Source organism: Patagioenas fasciata, chromosome W (assembly GCF_037038585.1).
Source record: "Patagioenas fasciata isolate bPatFas1 chromosome W, bPatFas1.hap1, whole genome shotgun sequence".
Classification (NCBI taxonomy): Eukaryota; Metazoa; Chordata; class Aves; order Columbiformes; family Columbidae; genus Patagioenas; species Patagioenas fasciata.
The window spans coordinates 30,737,195-30,756,432 of NC_092559.1; positions in this window are offsets into that span (position 1 = coordinate 30,737,195).

Below are 19,238 nucleotides of genomic sequence, written 5' to 3' on the forward strand. Positions count from 1 at the left end.
TTATGTCCTCATAAAAGTCTATCAGGTTGGTCAAGTATGACTTTCCCTTGGTGAAGCCATGTTGACTGGCCCTAATGACTCTCTTATTCTTGATATGCCTTGAGATGGCACCAAGGATAAGTCGTTCCATCACTTTCCCAGAGATGGAGGTGAGGCTTTCCTCCAGTCCTCAGACACCTCTCCCATTTCCCAAGACTTGGCAATGATGATTGAGAGTGACCTAGCAATGACCTCAGCCACCTCCCTCAGCACCCGTGGGTGCACCCCATCTGGACCCATGGATTTATGAATGTCCAGATTGCTTAACTGCTCCCTAACCGAGTCCTCAACAACTAAGGCAGACTCCTCCATTGTCCTGACTTCCTCTGGGGCCTCAGGGGTACGGGGCTCCGCAGGACAGCCTCCAGCAGTGTAAACAGAAACAAAGAAGGCATTCAGTAACTCTGCCTTCTCTGTATCTTCTGTCACCAGGGCACCCACCTCATTCATCAGTGGGCCTACATTGCCTTTGGTGTTAGTTTTATCTCCCATGTATTTGAAGAAGCTCTTTCTGTTGTCCTTGACTGCTCTTGTAAGGTTTAATTCTAAGGAGGCCTTAGCATTTCTTGTTGCTTCCCTACATCCTCTGACAACAGCCTTATATTCTTCCCAAGTGGCCAGCCCCTCCTTCCATGATCTGTAAACTCTTCTCTTCCACTTCAGTTTGCCCAGCAATTCCCTGTTTAACCAAGCATGTCTCCTGGCTCCCTTCCTTGACTTCCTACCTGTCAGGATGCTCTGATCTTGAGTTTGGTAGAAGCAGTTCCTGAATGCTAACCGACTATCTTGGGCCCCTTTACCTTCAAGCAGCCTTGCCCATGGGATTTCTCCTAGCAATTGTTTGAAAAGGCCAAAGTTTGCCCTGCTGAAGTCCAGGGTTGCAATTCTGCTTGCTATTCTGTTCCTGCCACATGAGATCCTGAACTCCACCATCTCATGGTTGCTGCAGCCAAGGCAGCCCTCAACCTTTACTGCTTCAACCAAACCCTCCTTGTTAGTGAGGATGAGGTCCAGTAGCACTCCTCTCCTAGTTGGCTCATCCACCATTTGCATCAGGAAATTATCATCGATGCACTGGAGGAACCTCCTGGACTGTGGCTGGCTGGCCGAGTAGTCCTTCCAGCAAACATCAGGGTAGTTAAAATCCCCTGCAACAACCAGGACCTCTAATTGTGAGGCTGTTCTCAGCTGCCTGTAGAATGCCTCATCAACTTCCTCACCCTGATCTGGTGGCCTGTAATAGACACCCACAATAATATCACCCCTGCCATTCCCCTCTCACAGGACATGCAAAATTTTATCACTAACCTTAGCTGCTATAGCAATAAATCTAAACCTGGGCCTCTTCTGCATACCGTTGGTACCCTTATTTGGTGTCAGAAGTGTGATAAGAACCCATACCTGGATTGTTCCCTGTTGTTGAATTTACTAAAAGATTATAAGGCTTGCCCGAGTCCTGAGGGTCTTAAGTGGGCCTCTGGATTCTGGTCGTGTCCAGATATTGTAACTCAGCGAATAAGGAACTTGGCAAAAGAAAATAGGTTTAAGCTCGGAAAAGGTAAAGCAATTGTGTGTGCTGTATTAGGTGCAGCATTGATAGCTGGTCAGAAAGATAAAGAAACTGACCAGGCGGTGATTAAGTCATTGCAGACAGAATTGGCAGTAGAGTGTTCTAAGTGGCAACAAGCAGAAAAAGAGTTGGCTGATAACAAACGAATCATAGAAAATTTGCAGAACAATTAACGAGATGCCTTTTCAAGAGAAAGGCAGATAAGCTTGAAATTGGCTAATTATGAAGATTTGGAAAGTGATCCGGGGTTTTCCAACCCAGTAAAAGAAACTTCTCTTACAGCAAGGGATGTAGCTCCTCTTTACCCGTGGAGAGAATTGGAGGTTGTGTCAAAATGCGATCCTACTCCCAAGCTTCGGCCACTTGTTAAAACTGAAATTGTACATGACGGTGGGGAAGCCGAGCCCACCATTGTCACTAAAGAAATACCGTATACAGTCACTGAGCTAGTAAAGTTACAGGAAAAATATAGCAGGCTGGCTACGGAGACTGAGACGGAATACGTGTGGAGAGTTTCTCTGACTGGTGGTGGCAGAATAAGGCTTTCTGAGGAAGAATCTCGAGGATATTGGGGTCCTGGCGTATTTCTAACAGTAGAAGATGACAGGGAGCCTTGGTCCCTGACCCAGAGAGCTGTGTATTGGGCCGGTGGTTTAGACCCTTTGGAGAGGGGAGACCCACTTGCTATTCCTACCTCTGGGGTAAGCCAGCTTACTGAGAGCATTCAGAAAGCAGCTTGTCTTCAGCTGATGCATGATAGGCATTTGGTTCCTCACCAGCCCTCTCCAATGTTGCTGTTTGCTGACCCTGACAGGATGACCCCCTTAATTAGAGGGTTACCTGACTCGTTAAAAGTCTATGCCATACAAATCCAAGATCGTCTGAGAGCCACCACAGCAGGGGGGCCTCAGGCTGGACCGGGTCTCTCTTGGGGAGAGATTGCACGGGAGTTGATTAATTATGGCCAGCGTATGGGGTTCGTCGGTAAAGACGTTAAGTCTCAAGTAGCAGTGTGCCGAACTGAAGTAGAGGCAAAATTCCCTTGCCCCCGATCTAAGAATTTTACAGGGGTAGGTTAAAGGCATCAGTGTTGGAAATTAGGTCTGGATAAAGGTATTCCCCGAGAACTGATGGATGGTTTGCCCCTCCCCAATTTACAGCTGCTTGTAAAGATGTGGAAACCAGCAAAAACAGATCAACCAGGAAAGCTACAACATAGAAATAACCTGTGGCTATGGTTGGACAGTATGATGAGAATGCTACTAGACTGATATACCAACTGTTACTCTGATCAAGAAAATGCAGGGAATGAATTTAAGTCTTAATAGGCCATGATCCTTTTGTCATATATGTACCATTTGTCAAATTAATTCTGATATTTTTTTATCTGCAATCTATATCCTTGTAATTTGCACTAGCTGATTTTCTTAATAGCACAACTTTTGGCACGCATAAATGTAAATTTCTGCAGAACCTGCAAGTCTTTAACATCAGGTCATAGGCCATACTTGTATTTGGTCTGATCCTACATACTTGCACAGTTTTTATTGATGGTTCAGGAAAGTCTCATAAAGCTGTAGTGGTCTGGTGTGAAGATAACAATTGGCATCATTTTGTTAAAATTGTTGAAGGTTCAACCCAATTAGTGGAACTTGGCACAGTTTTGCATGCCTTAGAGTTTTTTAGGGAGGAACCTCTAAATTTGGTTCATCAACAACCATCAACAAAAACTGTGTGAGCATTTTGAATAAGACCGAATACAAGTACGGTCTATGGTCTGATATCAAAGACATGCAGATTTTGAAGCAATTTACATTTAGGCATGCCAAAAGCTATGCTGTTAAGAAAATCAGCTAGTGCAATTTGCAAGGACAGAGATTGTGAATAAAAAAATCAAAATCTGCTTTCACAAAAGGTACTTATATGACAGACAGATCGCGACCTACTAAAGCCTGAATCCGTTCTCTGCCTTTTTTGATCAGAGTAACAATCAATTCCAGGGGCGCAGTAATAGTTTTACGAAAAGAATTGGGCAAAAAAATCCATTCCAAGTATATCTGTCTGTTTGCATTCTCATTATACTGTCCCACAATAGCCACAAGTTGTTTCTATGTTGTAGCTATAAATAGACAAATCGCAAGTCCAATCGAATGTAGTTAGCTTGTAAGGCTGTCATAAATTTATTCATCGAAGTTTCTAACTCCATTTTGGCTGTCATATTTATTGGATATTGTTTTCCCTTACCGGATCGAAGTCCTGTTTCAGTTCTATCAGTGTAGTGTTTGATTTATCGAAACATTGGCTGTTAATACTAGTGGAAATACAGCATTCAAAATTTCCTTGGAGCTTTCTCACTTGAAGCAAGCAGATCTGCACCATCCAAGCAGCTTCTTGTAGGACATGCAACTAAACAGAATTCTCAGAAAACGTTATTTGAGGTTACAATTACTTAACAAACCTTGACCCAAGAGAGGTATAGGGCTTTCTGTCAAGTACAAGAATTCATATGGTAAAACTTTGTTCCAAATTTGACATTCCATTTGTCTCAAAAAATGGCCTTTCTTTCATTCTCTCCCATGATCTCAAAGACTATCACAGTGAATTTACTAAGAAGTCTTTCACAACAAGTTACCACAGAATAAGTCTGTTAAAAAAAAAAAAATATTTTTTTTTTAGTTTAATTTCCCAGTTTCATTAGAACTGTGGATCTGCTAAGGATGCCTTTAAACTTCACCCTCCAGACTGCTCTATTCAGTATTACAACATCACTGCAGTGGGGGGGACAGAAAACCTCCCTTTCACAGCCCTGAAAGCGGGCAGCCAGGTTTTTCCTTTTTTTTTTTCCTTTCTCTTCTTGCTACGGTTTAGATATGGCGAAGGCCATGCAGCTAGCATAATCACTGGTATGAAGTAGGAGGCTTTGGCAAACTCCTCAGTTACAATGAGCTGAGTTTATCTTGCAGCTTGACACAGGCCTGACATTTATGTTCAAATACAGGCCTGGGATATTTTGCTTTTTTGTTTTACCATTTCATTACAACCATAATACACTTCTTACGCAATTCCAAGTAGCTCAGCAATAGTTACATTCCTTAGCTCCATTTACCTTTAAAAATTTACATATGTCAAAAACCAGCATATTAAACATCAATCCATTATTCCATTTTCCTAAATCCAAATCAGTTCATATTCTAGCAACTTTTAAATACAACCTCTTCCAAATTCACATCTATCATTGCATTTAGTTTTAGTTCCCATACCTCCAACAAACACATAAATTCAATGCGAATCAGAGTTTAACAACTTCAGTTATTTTCTCATCTCAAAATTATTAGATAACAATAAGAGCAATTACTCTAATGTATAAGGATGCATCCTAAGGGGGAGAAAGGTGGTATTTTAGCAATGGAACCGTTTCCCATTTTTTAATTATCTCCCCCAAACAAAATTCTTTTGGTGTTGGAGCGATAAAGGACTCAGCATTCTGATTCAATGTGAATCACGCAAAGCCATTTATTACAGAAACAAGCCTCCTTATATACGCAACTATTCTCTAATCACGCATCCACGCTCCAAGCATGGATTCGCTAAATGAGTATCATGGGCAGTCCACACGCTGGAACCCCACCGATGATAGGTCCGACGACTCACGCCATGCTGAGGCCCTGTTAATGAAGAAACGCCCCTCTTTCTCACAGCAGATTCTGTTCTCAGCTTCTCGAAGTGGCCTTGAGATTCCTTTGGACCTGACTAATTCAACAACATATCTCCATCTAACAAAACCACTCCACAATTCCCCCTTTTTGTTCTTGAATTAGTCAGACCCCTTAAACAGCATGCTGAATCGTCTTTGAAATATACTGCAACATAGAACACGTGATTAACAACATAATTACAATTACATATAATGTAATTAAGATCAAACAAATACCCACTTATTCCAAAACTTATAAGCTATATGTCGGGCTGTAGCATGAGGTACGGCATATGTTTCCAACCATCCAGTGGTTGCTTCCACCATTGTAAGTACATAACGCTTACCTTGACGTGTTTGTGGAAGTGTAATATAATCAATCTGCCAAGCTTCTCCATACTTATACTTTAACCATCGCCCCCCATACCATACAGGCTTTAACCGTTTCGCTTGTTTGATTTCGACGCAAGTTTCACATTCATGAATAACCTGTGAAATAGTGTCCATAGTTAAATCCACCCCTCGATCACGAGCCCATTTGTATGTTGCATCTCTACCTTGATGCCCTGAAGCATCATGGGCCCCCCGAGCTAGGAAAAGTTCACCTTTATGTTGCCAGTCCAAGTCCACCTCAGCTACTTTAATCTTAGCAGCTTGATCCACTTGTTGGTTGTTTAGATGTTCCTCGGTGGCTCGACGTTTAGGTACATGAGCATCTACATGCCGAACTTTCACAGGCAGGCTCTCTAGCTGAGCAGCAATGTCTTGCCACAGTGTGGCAGCCCAAATGGGTTTACCTCTGCGCTGCCAGTTGCTTTTCTTCCATTGCTGTAGCCACCCCCACAAGGCATTTGCTACCATCCGTGAGTCAGTATAGAGATAAAGTATTGGCCACTTCTCTCGTTCAGCAATGTCCAAAGCCAGCTGGATGGCTTTCACTTCTGCAAACTGACTGGATTCACCTTGTCCTTCAGTGGCTTCTGTAACTTGTCGTGTGGGACTCCACACAGCAGCTTTCCACCTTCGATGTTTTCCTACAAGACGACAGGATCCATCTGTGAACAGTGCATACTGCTTATCAGTCTCTGAAAGCGTATTATACGGTGGTGCTTCTTCAGCACGTTTTACTTCCTCCTCATCTGGAGACATCCCAAAGTCTTTACTTTCTGGCCAGTCTGTAATAACTTCTAATATCCCTGGACGGTTGGGACTTCCAATTCGAGCTCGTTGCGTGATCAGTGCAATCCATTTACTCCACGTAACTTCGGTTGCATGATGTGGAGAGGGAACCGTCCCTTTGAACATCCAGCTCAGCACCGGCAGTCGAGGTGCCAGGAGGAGCTGTGCTTCAGTGCCGATCACTTCTGAAGCAGCTCAAACTCCTTCATATGCTGCTAGTATCTCCTTTTCAGTTGGAGTATAGTTGGCCTCAGATCCTTTGTATCCTCGACTCCAAAAACCTAAGGGTCGACCTCGGGTTTCTCCTGGTGCTTTCTGCCAGAGGCTACAGGTAAGTCCATTATCTCCGGCTGCGGTGTAGAGCACATTTTTAACATCTAGTCCAGTTCGGACTGGTCCAAGGGCCACCGCATGAGTTATCTCACGCTTAATTTGTTCAAAGGCTTGTCGTTGTTCAGGGCCCCACTCGAATTGCTTCTTTTTACGAGTCACTCACAATGTGGCTGTAGTCAGGAATATGCATTCTCCAAAAACCTACAACGCCCAAGAAAGTCTGTGTCTCCTTTTTATGAGTAGGTGGAGACATTGCTGCAATTTTGTTGATCACATCCATTGGGATCTGACGACGGCCATCTTGCCATTTTATTCCTAAAAACTGGATCTCTCGTGCAGGTCCCTTGACCTTGCTCCGTTTTATGGCAAAACCAGCATCCAAAAGAATATGAATTATTCTCTCACCTTTCTCGAAGACTTCTTTCGCTGTGTCGCCCCATACGATGATGTCATCAATATATTGCAAGTGTTCTGGAGCTTCACCTTGCTCCAGCGTGGTCTGGATCAGTCCATGGTAGATGATAGGACTGTGTTTCCACCCCTGGGGCAAGCGATTCCATGTATACTGGATGCCCCTCCAGGTGAAAGCAAACTGCGCCCTGCACTCTGCTGCTACAGGAATAGAGAAAAATGCATTAGCAATGTCAGTTGTAGCATACCACTTGGCTGCCTTTGACTCCAGTTCAAATTGCAGTTCTAGCATGTCAGGCACAGCAGCACTCAGTGGTGGTGTAACTTCATTCAGGCCACGACAGTCTACAGTTAGTCTCCACTCGTCACTAGACTTACGCACTGGCCAGATTGGGCTGTTAAAAGGTGAGCGAGTCTTACTGATCACACCCTGGCTTTCCAATTGACGGATCAGCTTCTGGATAGGAATCAAAGAGTCTCGATTGGTGCGATATTGCCGGCGATGCACCGTCGTGGTAGCAATTGGCACCTGCTGATCGTCAACCATCAGCAGTCCTACAACAGAAGGGTCATCTGAAAGACCAGGCAAATCAGACAGCTGTTCAATTTTCTCAGTGTCCACAGCTGCTATACCAAATGCCCACCTATACCCTTTTGGGTCCTTAAAATACCCTCTCCTGAGGTAGTCTATACCAAGGATGCACGGAGCATCTGGACCAGTCACAATGGGATGCTTTTGCCAGTTTTTTCCAGTTAGGCTCATTTCAGCCTCTACAACAGTCAGCTCCTGGGATCCCCCAGTCACTCCAACAATATTGATGGATTGCGTCCCTTTATAATTAGAAGGAATTATTGTGCACTGAGCACCAGTGTCCACTAAAGCTTTGTACTCCTGGGGTTGTGTTGTACCAGGCCATAGTATTTGTACAGTCCAATAAACTCTGTTATCCCTTTCCTCCACCTGGTTGGAGGCAGGGCACCTCTAATTCCTGTTTTGCACAGTCTCTGGGTGTGAATTAGAGGTTCCTTCAAGAGCATCAGAATCTCTTCTGCTCCTTTTGTAAACTGGAGCAGCCACCTTCCTAGGAGTTTTTCCTTTTATCTCACGTACTCGTTCCTGAAGTTCTGAGGTAGGCCTTCCATGCCACTTATTCATGTTTTCTCCCTGCTCATGTAGGAAGAACCACAGTGAACCTCTTTTTGTGGGCTGTCTCTGCCCTCTCTCTCGAGATTGGAAACACCTTCTCCTAACAGCTGAAACATAGGTTTGTGCAGGTCGTGAACGGTACGAGTCTTCTCTGAGCTCTTTGATTTCTTGCAACAGCTTTTCAAACCGGTCATCAGATTTTTCACACAGTTTCTCCACAGCGGATACACAAGCCCGTAGAGAACCAGCAAGGCTGTCCTCAAAGTACCGGAGCTGCTCAATCACTTCATTAATTTCTTGTATACCTCTAGCTGACCAGACCATTCCTGCCAATGACTTAGCATATGCAGGTGGTGCACTTTGTACAAATCTGCGCCACATAGATTTTGTACAATTGATTCTATCTGGGTCTGTCCCCTCTTGGCTGTTTGGTCCTAGATAGATGATCTCTCACACAGCTAATTCTCTCAGGAACTGGATACCTCTCTCCATAGTATTCCATTTCCCTAACTTGGATATACAATCTTCCTTGTAGGGAAATCTGACTTTCATAGCTGCCAGGAGTCGGGTCCAGAGAGTAGCGGCATTAGACTCTCTTGAAATTGCCCTATCAATGGTGGAATCTTTTGACAGAGATCCCAGCTGCCTGGCTTCACCACCTTCTAATTCAATTGTTTCTGCCCCATTGTCCCAGCATCGCAGCAGCCAGGTTAAAATATTCTCGCCTTCACGACGACTAAAGTCTTTTCGCAGATCTCTCAGCTCACCTGGAGAAAAGGACCGAGTGGTGGTCACTTCATCTCCACCCTGTCCTGATGATGATGCCTCTTGGGTTGATGTTGGCCCTGTGCCATCACCTGCTGCACGGGTAGTCTTTCTAGTGACTTTCTTACAACCAGCAACTGATGCTGATATGGGTTCACCATCATTTGATTCATTTTCAGAGTCTGAATGACTGTCACAGTGTTTGCTGTGGTTACAGCAGCAACAGTGCCCAGTGTGTCAAGACGTGGGGGCTGCCTTGTTAGCCTTTGAGGCTGGAGAAGTAACGTTATCTGCAGCGACCTTGGCAGAGGAGCTCTGCGGAGGAGCTGTATCTTCAGCCTGTGAAGCCGCGGCTGGGGGGGCAGTGGCTGCAGCAGCAGCTTTGGCTGTTTTGCCTTTTCTCGAGCGGCTAGGAGTGCTTTTTGCTAAAGCTTCCGAAGACGCACTGCAAATCTCAGGACTAAGAAGAGACGCAAACCTCCTATTGAACCTCATTTCTCTTAACAGTAACACAAACTGACACACATTCAGCAAACCAGATAACACCATCACAGTTCTATCAAAGCTCCAAGGATATTCAAAGTTCTCTAAAACATTTGCAAACTGTCCTAGTGAAATCACAAAAGTATTGTTAGTCAGCCTTTCTAAAGATTCGCTTGACCAATTAGCAAATATAGAGCCATTCTGCTCTTTAATCTCTCCTGGAGGTTTTTCAAGGTAAAGCAAAATCGAGTAGAAATTCATTAGCAGCTGCAGTATAATGAAATAAACCAATGCCAAACCACACAGAATCATCATGACCGCTGTCCAGTTTCTTGTTGTTATATAATGAATACTTCGATTCAGAAAGAAACACCAACACAGATATGGGATCAGCGAGCACAATGTAGAAAATAACTGATACAACTTTTGCCATAACATCTTTAAATCAATGTAATTCACTTTGCCTTAATACCACTAAATAATATCTGAAGCAAACAGACGCGCGAGTATCACAACTCTATGAGTTGGCACCGTGCCAAGAAAATTGAAAGGTATGTCAGAGCAGTAGAAAAGCCAAAAATCTCCAAATTTACCCCTTTCTCTTGCCCCACGTTGGGCGCCAATTATCTGTCGAGGGTTAAGATTGCGGGGTGACAATCAAACCCTGGCAGATGTATTGTTAACCTCCTCTCCCCCCCACTTCCCCCTTTTGCCCCTCCCTCTCCCCCCTTCCCACTCAGGACAGGCGATCGGGAGGGAAAGAAGGACAGAGAGAAGAGAGTTGGAAAAGTTAAAGATGTTTTACTAACGCTACTGATAAGAATAGAGAAAATAATACAAAATATACAAAACCAATCTTGAAAGTCTCAGCAACTGCAGAGCCAGCACCCAAAGTCCTGGATTAGACTCTGTAGCCAACCGGAGCTGGATTCAGTCTCTCACTAGGCGTCAGTTCGCAGGGATGACCAGCAAGGTCCTCTCCTAATGTCAGCCATGAGGAAAAAAAAGGGAAAAAGGCAAAAAGGGACGAGATCCTCGTGATCTCCCACTTTTATATGAAGTATTCACGTGAATGGAATGTTATACACCGTTGGTCAGTCTCTCGGACATCAGTTTCTCGTTGTCCCTCTCGCGAGATGTCCATCCGTGCTTATCAATAAGTTTGCATTCCATTGCTAGGTTTAACCAAAACATGTGTTGGGTTCTCCAGGAAAATGCAGCTAACGTGAAGGCTTTAGCTGACAGGCAAAAATTCACTAAAAGAGAAACTTGTTTTTTAACAAAACCAGGACAATGTCAAACCTTAACTTTACCATGGCAATCTTATTAATGTACTGTTCTAGTTTGCCTAAACCACTTATTAATAGATTCAGAACAATCAAACAAGTTAATACAACACAACCATAATCACAGTATCACAGTATCACAGTATCACAGTATGTTTGGGATTGGAAGGGACCTCAAAAGATCATCTAGTCCAATCGCCCTGCTGGAGCAGGAACGCCTAGGTGAGGTCGCACAGGAATGTCTCCAGGCGGGCTTTGAATGTCTCCAGGGAAGGAGACTCCACAACCTCCCTGGGCAGCCTGTTCCAGTGCTCTGTTACCCTCACTGAGAAGAAGTTCTTTCTCAAATTTAAGTGGAACCGCTTGTGTTCCAGCTTGATCCCATTGCCCCTTGTCCTATCATTGTTTGCCACTGAGAAGAGCCTGGCTCCATCCTCGTGGCACTCACCCTTTATATATTTATAAACATTAATAAGGTCACCCCTCAGTCTCCTCTTCTCCAAACTAAAGAGACCCAACTCCCTCAGCCTTTCTTCATAAGGGAGGTGCTCCACTCCCTTAATCATCTTTGTAGCCCTACGCTGGACCCTCTCCAGCAGTTCCCTGTCCTTCTTGAACTGAGGGGCCCAGAACTGGACACAATATTCCAGATGGGGTCTCAACAGGGTGGAGTAGAGGGGAAGGAGGACCTCTCTCGATCTACTGACCACCCCCCTTGTAATACACCCAAGGATGCCATTAGCCTTCCTGGCCACAAGGGCACAGTGCTGGCTCATGGTCATCCTGTTGTCCACCAGGACCCCCAGGTCCCTTTCCCCTACACTGCTCTCTAATAGGTCATTCCCCAACCTATACTGGAACTTGGGATTGTTCCTGCCCAGATGCAGGACTCTACACTTTCCCTTGTTAAATTCCATCAGGTTATCCCCCGCCCAACTCTCCAGCCTGTCCAGGTCCCGCTGGATGGCAGCACAGCCTTTTGGCGTGTCAGCCACTCCTCCCAGTTTAGTGTCATCAGCAAACTTGCTGATAGTACACTCAATTCCCTCGTCTAAATAATTAATGAATATATTGAATAATATTGGCCCCAGTACTGACCCCTGAGGCACTCCACTAGATACTGGCCTCCAACTGGACTCCGCACCATTGACCACCACTCTCTGGCTTCTCTCTTTAAGCCGGTTTCCAACCCACCTCACTACTCTATTGTCTAGACCACACCTCCTCAATTTAGCTGTGAGGATGCTGTGAGGGACTGTGTCAAAGGCTTTACTGAAGTCAAGGTAGACCACATCCACCGCTCTGCCATCATCCATCCACCTTGTTACATTCTCATAAAAGGCTATGAGGTTGGTCAAGCATGACTTACCCTTGGTAAAGCCATGCTGACTGTCCCTAATCCTAATGTTAAAAGTAGAATATTTGTAACTGCGTGTTTTGTGGATTTTGTAGGAATGTCTCATAATTTTACCTCATTTTTGCATTGACTATTTAAGTATAATATCACCCTTTTGGCTCTCCTGCTGATTGTTCAAATTGCCATTCTCCACAGAAGGTACAGCACCTGCTTGCTAATAGGCTTCTAGACCACCAGGTCTGTGAGCATCTATAACACTGAATTAGGATCCATGGTTTACATCTGAAACAGTCCTCACAACTTATCTCCCTCCTGTCCAGCTGCATCCACTGAATCTTTGTTGTCTTTGTTCAGCCATGGCTTGACCCATTTCGTGGGAATCCACTTCAGTTCTTGGCCTGTAATGACACAAACATAACCTTTTCCCCAGGTTATCAATTGATGTGGCTTTTTCCACTGACTAGTGATTTGACCATAACTAATGTAGGTTCTTTCTGATTTAGCACGGTTTTGGGTCATACTTGCAAAGTATTTCATCACATACAATGGTTTTGACAACTGGTTTTGTGGTGTTTCCCCTACTTTCCCCCCCTTTTTTTTAAAACCAACAAAGAAAGAAAGTTTGGAATCACATACGTGCATTGCATCTTGACTACGTACTCAAAATCACAAATCAAATTTAGAGGTTCCTCCTTAAAAAGCTCTAAGTAATGTAAAGCTGTGCCAAGTTCTGCTAATTGGGTTGAACCTTCAATAGTTTTTACAGAATGATGCCAATCGTTATCTTCACACCAAACTACTACAGCTTTATGAGACTTCCCAGAACCATCAACAAAAACTGTGCAAGTATGTAGGATCAGACCAAATACAAATATGGCCTATGACCTGATGTTAAAGACTTGCAGGTTCTGCAAAAATTTACATTTATGCATGCCAAAAGCCGTGCTGTTAAGAAAATCAGCTAGTGCAATTTACAAAGACATAGATTACAAATAAAAAAAAAATCATAATTATATTTCACAACTGGTACATATATGACAAAAGGATCATGGCCTATTAAGACTTAAATTCATTCCCTGCATTTTCTTGATCAGAGTGACAATTGATATATCAGCCTGTTAGCAATCTCATCATACTGTCTCATACTAGCCACAGGTTGTTTCTATGTTGTAGCTATAAATAGACAAATCTGCAAGTCCAATCGAATGCAGTCAGCCTGTAAGGTTTTCATAAATTTATTCCTCAAAGTTTCTAACTCCATTTTGGCTGTCATCTTTATTGGATATTGTTTTCCCTTACCGGATCGAAGTCCTGTTTCAGATCTATCAGTGTAGTATTTGCTTTATCGAAACATTGGCTGTTAATACTAGTGGAAATACAGCATTTGAAATTTCCTTGGAGATTTCTCACTTGCAGCAAGCAGATCTGCGCCATACAAGCAGCTTCTTGTGGGACATGCAACTAAACAGAGTTCTCAGAAAACGTTATTTGAGCTTACAATTTACTTAACAAATCCTGACCCAAGAGAGGTATAGAGCTTTATGGCAAATACAAGAATTCATGTATTAAAACTTTGTTCCAAATTTGGCATTCTATTGATTTCAAAAAACAGCCTCTCTTTCATTCTCTTCCATGATCTCAAAAACTAGCATGGTGAATTTACTAAGAAGTCTCTTACAACCAGTTACCACAGAATAAGTGTATTAAAAAAAAAAAAAATTTGTTTAATTTCCCAGCTTCATTAGAACTATGGACCCACTGGCAATGCCTTTAAATTTCATCCCTCAGACTCCTTGATGCAGTATTACAGTTCTCTAGCAATAGCATTGCTTGGAGGGAGAATAAAACCTCCCTCTCGCCCCCATCTGGGATGACAAGACATCCAGCCCAGCATGAAAACAGATCGGTTCGAACTCCACATTAAACCAACCTGGCTGCACTCCACACCCAAATCAGTACCAGTCTGACCCAGAGAAGCATTGAGCACTCTGACCTCCAAAAGCTGACCAGTATGAAAAGACTGACTTCAGCAAGGAGGTAAAATTATGAGCTCTTTCCCCAGATGTGCCAAAACCTAGGAACAAGACAGAAGGAAAAAGAAACATCACCAGCAACCCCTGATTCAAAGCTGAGAAAGCAACACAGTGCCACAACAAGGATGGATGACAATACTCCAGGAAAAAAAAAGACAGAGCAGGGGGAATAAAGCCCCCCTTTCTCCACTTAGCAGCGGGCAACCAGGTTTTTCCATTTTTTTTTTCTTCTTTCTCTTCTTGCTGCAGTTCAGATATAGCCAAGGCCACGCAGCTGGCGTAACTGCTGGTACGAAGTGGGAGGCTCTGGCAAACTCCTCGGTTACAATGAGCTGAGTTTTATATACCATTCCAATTAGCTCAACAGTTGTTACATTCCTCAGCCCCATTTACCTTCCACAATTTACAGATGTCAAATACAGTATATTAAACATCAATCCATTATTCCATTTTCCTAGATCCAAATCAGTTCACATTCCAGCAACTTTTAAATACAACTTCATAAAATACCAAGTTCACATCCCTCATAGCATTTAGGTGTTTGTTTGTTTCTTTTTTTTTTTTTTTCAGTGCAAAGCAGAGTTTAACATTTTAAATTATTTTCTGGTCTCAAAATTACTAGATGACAATATAAGCAATTACTCTAATGCGCAAGGATGCATCCTAAGGGGGAGCAATTTGGAATTTCAGCAGTGACATTTTAGCAGTGGAACGGGTTCCCATTTTGTAATTATCTCCCCAAACAAAATTTGTTTGGTACCAAATACAAATATGCAAATTAAAATACTGAGCTCAGATATGAAAACCAAATACCAAGTTCAAATATGCAGGTGGATCACAGTTACACTAATTTAAGACAATCTCTCAATTTTTGCATTGCACCTTTGAACTGCTTACTGCTCAGCCAGGTGGAGGCACCACTGGGTCTCCCTGACAAAACAGGTCAGTGCGCGCTGGAGCCCCATCGGCACCTGCACCCCCGCTGCCGCAGCAAGCTGGATCGGGCAAGGCTTTTATTAGTGTCTCATCTGGTGCGCTACAACTGTTATCCCAAAATCAGGATTCTTTACTTGGTGTGCATACAAAAGAGCCAAATCCAGCACATTGAGATGAGACAGAGCCTATCACAGAGTTGCGCAAGTCTGGATACCGAAATAAAGCTAGCGTGCTAGAAAGAGAAATAACAGCTACTACACTCAAAATTTTACCATCACATTCACGCAGTAATGAACTAAATGACTCACGATCTTCTGTATTATCACAAAACGCACTTTTTGAGTCCATGGATTCTCATGATTTAACAGACTGTGAACTTATAGTACAATATAACAAAGACCTACTAAAATTGCAACATGCTTAAACAGATACCCACAAAGAAAACAGGTTAATAAGGAAAGCATCTTGCAGACTTTAACAAGTTTTCTGACCTGTGTGTTATCAGTTAAGTCTCTCTCAGCTTGTTGAAGTTCAAATCGCCCTGCCTGTAAAACTGTCTGAAAAGATTTAATGATTTATTGTCAGAGTGCTTTCCTATGTTTTAAAACACCTCCCAATACTGATTTCTTAGGAACACAACTGAAAACGATCATTCCTGATCCCATCTTGCAAGTAAAAACCTTGAGAAGAGGAGTGAGGGGGGAAGCAGAGGGCTGCTTGCAGCATGAGTGGGAAAAGCGGGGAGAAGGTTTTGTGGCGCACTTAAAAACAACTAGTAAAACAATTAACTCACATTCCTGACAAGCTGCTTGATTTTCAGAGAGGCAATACACAGGAGCACATAATATGTACTGTAAAACTCGCAAATAACATGCTGATAGCAAACATTAGCATTCTCTACTGCTAATTTCAACACCAGTGCTTCCTTAACTTCTAAGTTTTCAACCTGCTTATTGATGGTCTCTTGAAGATGGTCAATAAATTGCATGTAATTCTCATTGGGACCCTGATTAATAGTTGGAAATGATTTGGCTGCTTTGTTGGTTTCAGGCATCTTTATCATAGCTTAATAAGCAAGGTCTGCTGACTGCCTCAGGATTTCAGAAACTAATCACACCTGTAATTGCGGTGCGCCAATTAGTGTCTCTTCCAAGAGCTGGGGGATACCCGCCGCTTTCAACGGATCCCCATCTTTCTGACCTAAATGATCTATAGCTGTTACATTGCATAGGTCTAATTTTGCTTGAGTCTTTCATGGTTTTTATCTGATCACAGGGCAACATGTACACATACTCCTTTTCCTGTTAACTTTTGAAGAAAATGCTGCAAACCCCCATTCTCATCCAAGTCATCAGATAATGTGGACTAGAATGGTGCTGGAGAAACATTAGTAACAGGGGCGTTCAGAACAGTGCACATTCTCGCCAATAGTTTCTAGCATCATAATTATTAGTATAACCTGAGTCCCCAGGTGCATCCCCTTTCCCGTCGTGAACAGCATCATCACATTGCCGACTACTGGATTCACTCACTGTTAGCTGATCTAATCCTTCACGCAGTTCTTTTGCCCAGTTCTTATCCGGCGACTCCTTCTGCTCTCTCATGGAAGCTGGAGGGTTAAAAGCTGGTAAAGGCGGATACAAATTGGTAAAAGGACTGATAGTACACTTGTTTATGAGTTTAGCATTCTCAGCTTTCACAGGTTCTTTAGGCAAGTTGTGTGACTCCAATCCTTGCTATTCTCATCAGAGTTGGGTAATAGTGTAGCAGGACACCCGCTCGGCATTTTTCCTCCCCCTGCCCCGGACTGCTGAACCCTCGGGGGTGCTGAAGGCACAGCAGGGGCTGGAGTAGGGAAGGTATCAAAGACACAAACTGGGTAAACTTCACAGCGATTTTCAGGATTCTTATCAGGCTGGAACGCTACAAAAATTCCAGCAGCAACAGAGCATTCAGGCTTAAGATCTTTTAAGGTGGTAATTATAAGCTTCCATGTAGTTACTAATGATTTAGCTTCTTTATCTCCATTGCTGACCATATCCCATAATTTCTGCCCTATATCGTCCCAAAGTTCAAGTTTAAAAGCCTTCTTGGTTTCTGCCAGGTAGCCGTTAGTTCTACACCAAACTAACAGTCTACGTATGTTACTTTCTTCATATTTAAGTTCTCTCACAGAGAAAATATCAGGAGGAGCTTCACTCTTCCCTCCTCCTGCCCCAGCTGCTCACCTTTTCCGGTGATTTCTTCGACAAAATTGTCTGCGGAACGTCCATACGCCTCCACCCGGTTCTCAGTCCAGCTGATCCGCCTCCAGCTGGGCCACTCCAGGCTTTTCCCCAATCGTACTGATACGCCGTTCAGAGTATCATGTCAGGGTCACCATTGGTTGGAGTGATAACGGACTCAGCATTCCGATTCAATGTGAATCACGCAAAGCCATTTGTTACAGAAACAAGCCTCCTTATATATGCAACTATTCTCTGATCGCGCGTCCACGCTCCAAGCATCTATGTTCACGAGCTGTCCACGCACCGAAGTCTCACTGCTGATAGGTCCATTGATTTACGTCATGTTGAGGCCTTGTTATTGTAGAACTGATTCTCTCCCACAGCAGGTCCTGTTTTCAGCTTTCCAAGTTGACCTTGAAATTCCTTTAGGCCTGGCTAGTTCAGTAATCAATCTCCGTCTAACAGAAACCCCTCCACAGTTGCAGATTCTTATACTGTAGCTACAGGCTGTTTCCAGTCTGCCAGGGTTTCACATGCTTTCTTCCATCAGAATGCTGCTGCCTTAAAAAAGATGTTTGGTCTCACTCTCGAGCAAGTGAGAGACATAGTGCGCTCTTGCCCGGAATGTCAAGGCGTGATTACAAGCTCGCCCTCCCTTGGAGTTATCCCTCACGGACTCTCAGCTAATGACATTTGGCAGTCTGATGTTACACGTTTCATCCTTTGGCCGTTTGAAATATGTATATGTTTCAGGTATGCTTTGTGCATCTGCGCATACAAGTGAGTAAAGCAGAGATGTTCAGTGTCACTGGACCCACTATTTTGCTATGCTGGGAGTGCCACAACAGATTAAAACTGACAACGGTCCTGGATACACTGCTAGATCCACGCAATATTTTTTACAGCAATGGGGTATTTCGCATGTCACAGGTATTTCACATTCTCCCACTGGACAGACTGTCATTGAACGAGTACATTCCACACTGAAACAGATGTTATTAAAACCAAAAAGGGGGAATATGATGCCTCAGGAACAATTAGACAATGCAATATATGCTTTAAATTTTTTGATTTGTACAGTGCCTCCCTCCTCTATCACAGCAGTGGAAAAACATTTCCGTGTTCCAGATTCACTGTCTCAGAGACCAAAGGTTTTATACCGGGATCCCCTGCACAACAGTCAGTGGCAAGGGCCTGTAGAACTAATCACCTGGGGGAGGGGGTATGCTTGTGTTCTTCTTCCAACAGGACCAAAGTGGTTTCCTGCGAACTATGTTAAACCTTTCTATGAGTTGGACAAACATGATGCAGGACTCAGTACCAAAGATGCAGCATCTGTCCCTGCAGCAGAGGGCAACAAAGAAACAGAAGAGACCAAAGGAAGAGTCACTAGCATATCAGAATGATACAGATTTACATTATTTGGACTAGGGACTAACTGGTGAAAAAAATTTCAATGCATTTGTTTTCCTTATTAGTATGGCTAACCAACTTTCTCCAATATTTGTTAATAACTGTAATTGCTGTAATTTGTATTATTCTGTTCTATTGTAGGTTGATTTGTAATGATAATGTATAACAGGAAAATGACACATAAATGACACATTAGGTATGATGATCCACAGTGGGCATTCGAACTCACCAACAGAATGCCCCCTTTTGACTTTGGAGACAAGGGGTGACTGCACCACCACTCCAGAGTAGTTTGTCAGATGACTGTGGTCACAGGCTGGATTGTGAGGCAGTACACATTCCCCTGAAATCTGGAGCTTTCAAT